Raw genomic sequence first — 3,649 nt, 5'->3', positions numbered from 1 at the left:
GGACATAATTGTTAGGCGCTTCCCTGGTGGTACAGTGGTAAAAGTATGCTTGCCAATGCAGGAGACGAGGGTTCAATCCCTGGGTGAGGAAGATCCCCTGCAGAAGGAAATGGCAGATTGCCTTTCAAATATTCTTGACTGGTGAATTCCATGGATAGAGAAGCCTAGTGGGCTATAGTCCATGGGGTTGCAAAAGAGTCAAATATGACTTAGCGAATAAACGATATTTGTCAAACACAAAAAGAAAATAAATACAAAGAAGATTGCTATGATAAACCTGTTGAAATCTAGTTATACCTTAAGTTGTTCATACAGTTCAATGTTTATCAAGACAAAAGATATTAATGGTGGTGGTTTGGTCGCTAGTGAAGGGAAGTCACTCAGTGGTGTCCGACTCTTTGCAACCCCATGGACTGTCGCATACCAGGTTCCTCCCTCCACGGGATTTTCCAGGCAACAGTACTGCAATGGGTTGCCATTGCTTCTCCAGGGGATCATCCTGACCCAGGGATCAAACCCAGGTCTTCTACAAGTGTAGAAGCGTCTACAGGCAGACGCTTTACCATCTAAGCCACCAAGGGAGCCCTAACTTTACCACCTGACCCAGGAATTGAGCCCGGGTCTCCTGCACTGCAAGCAGATTCTTTCCCCACTGAGCTACAAGGGAAGATATTAATAGATGTTTAAATTTGAGGCCTTGCTAAGTAAATATTGGATAATTATAGAACCATTAAGATCTTAACTGAGCATTTACGCAGCATTTCCCTAAATAAAACTTAAATCTACATAAATCCTTCTTGTAACTCAGAGTGAAAAACTATGCTAATCATCTTTCAGAGAAAAGGTCATGGAATCAGTAAAATGCAAATGTGAATTCTGGCTCTCTCATCTGTTTACTCTGTGACTTCAGAAGGATTACTGAACTCCTAAAAATAATCTCCCTAATAAATAAAATTAAGATAAGAGGGCTGTTAGAAAACTTAAATAAAATATATGCAAAGTGCCTATTAAGTATTCAAAATGTTATCTATTATTAATGCAATTATTAAAATATTAAATCAGTAACAACTATGTTAACCTGGGGCCCTGATAATTTAGAATGTTCACAAGATATTTCTGTTATTGTTTGAGTTATGAAAGTTTTTCTTAAGTAAATTCATTGGCCTAAAGATTCCTTATGTAAAGAAAATAGAGGTCTAAATCAATACATTCATTAGCTGGAAAATTCAACTGTTTCTTTTGCTTCCTAAAAAATTGATATGTGCAGGTGTATCCTGAAGTGGTAGGTGATACATTTTCAGAAACTCCAAGGGACAGAGATCTTTTGGGCATCTCTCAGAAAGACACATTTCAAATCTTATTTAATAGTTAAGAGAAAAAATTAGCTCATTTAAATGGAAGCATCCTGATTTCAAACTACATGACAAAGCTACAGAAATCAAAACAGTATGAATTGGCACAAAAACAGATGCATAGAGCAATGGAACAGAATAGAACCCAGAAGTCAATTCACACTTATATGGTCAATTAGTCTCCAGCAAAGGAAGCAAGAATATATTGGACTGGCCAAAAAGTTCATTTGGGTTTTTCTGTTATATCTTATGGAAAAATCCAAACAACTTTTTGGCCAACCCAATACTGTGGGGTAAAGGCAACCTCTTCAGTAAATGGTGCCAGGGAGACTGGAGAGCTGCGTGCAAATAAATCAAGCAGGACAACAATCTCAGTTCAGGTTAGTCGCTCAGTCATGTCTGACTCTGCAACCCCACAGACTGCCACACGCCAGGCCTCCCTGTCCATCATGAACTCCTGGAGCTTGCTCAAACTCATGTCCGTCGAGTCAGTGATGCCACCCAACCATCTCATCCTCTGTTGTCCATACACAACTCAAAATGGATTCAAGACTTAAATGTAAGAGCTGAAATCATAAAACTAGAGGAAAACATAGGCAGTATGCACTTTGACTTTAGTTTTAGCAATATTTTTTTGGATATGTGACTTCAGGAAAGGGAAACAAAAGCAAAAATAAGCAAATGGGACTACATCAAACAAATATGCTTTTGCACAGCAAAGGAAACTATCAACAAAATGAAAAGGCAGCCTATCTCAAATGAGAGAAGACACTTCCAAACTATATATATAATGAGTTAATACAAAAAATATGCAAAGAACACATACAACTTAACATCAAAAAAAGCAAACAACCTGATTTAAATATAGCCAGATGACCTGAACAGACATTTTTCTTAAGAAGACATACAGATGAAAAAATATATAAATAAAAAGACATACAGATGGCCAAAAGACACACAAAAAGATGCTCAATATCACTAATTATCAGGGAAGTGCAATTCAAAGCCACAATTAGATGCCACCTCACATATGTTAGAATGGCTATTATCAAAAAGCAACAAATACCAAGTTTTTGAAAGGATGTGGAGAAAAGGGAACCGTCATAGACTGTTGGTGAGATTGTGAATTGGTACAGTCACAATGATTAAACAGTATAGACTTTCCTCAAAAATTTTTAAAAAGACCTGATATATGATCCATCAATTTCAGTTCCGAGTATTTAGCTGAAGCAAACAAAAACACTAATTTCTATACACACACACAAAAACACACACTGGAGTATTACTTAGCCATGAAAAATAAAATAAAATCTCGCCCTTTGTGACAACATGAATTGATCTAGAGGGCATTATTCTAAGTGAAATAAGTGAAACAGAAAAATAAACCCTACATGATCTCATTTACATGTAGAATCTGAAAACAAAACAAAATGGAAACAGATTCATAGAAACAGAAAGCAAAGGAGTAGTTACCAGAGAAGGGATGGTTAAGGGGATTAAGAGGTACACTTCTAAATCACAGGAATGTAATATACAGCATAAGGACTATGGTTGATAATATGTAATAAGTTTGTATGGAGACAGATGGTTACCATTCTTATCTTCATGATCATTTCAGAATATGCAATGTCAAATAACCATGTCAGTTCAGTTCAGTCGCTCAGTTGTGTCCAACTCTTCGCGACCCCATGAATCGCAGCACGCCAGGCCTCCCTGTCCATCACCAACTCCAGGAGTTTACTCAAACTCATGCCCATCGAGTTGGTGATGCCATCCAGCCATCTCACCCTCTGTCGTCCCCTTCTCCTCCTGCCCCCAATCCCTCCCAACATCAGGGTCTTTTCCAATGAGTCAACTCTTCGCCTGAGGTGGCCAAAGTATTGGAGTTTCAGCTTCAGCATCAGACCTTCCAATGAATACCCAGAACTAGTCTCCTTTAGGATGGACTGGTTGGATTTCCTTGCAGTCCAAGGGACTCTCAAGAGTCTTCTCCAACACCACAGTTCAAAAGCATCAATTCTTCGGCACTCAGCTTTCTTCACAGTCCAACTCTCACATCCATACATGACCACTGGAAAAACCATAGCCTTGACTACACAGACCTTTGTTGGCAAAGTAATGTCTCTGCTTTTTAATACGCTGTCTAGGTTGGTCATAACTTTCCTTCCAAGGAGTAAGCGTCTTTTAATTTCATGGCTACAATCACCATCTGCAGTGATTTTGGAGCCCCAAAAAATAAAGTCAGCAACTGTTTCCACTGTTTCCCCATCTATTTCCCATGAAGTGATGGGACAAGA

This window comes from Cervus canadensis, chromosome 20 (genome assembly GCF_019320065.1).
Source record: "Cervus canadensis isolate Bull #8, Minnesota chromosome 20, ASM1932006v1, whole genome shotgun sequence".
Taxonomy (NCBI): Eukaryota; Metazoa; Chordata; class Mammalia; order Artiodactyla; family Cervidae; genus Cervus; species Cervus canadensis.
Note: the sequence above shows the minus strand (reverse complement) of the source record.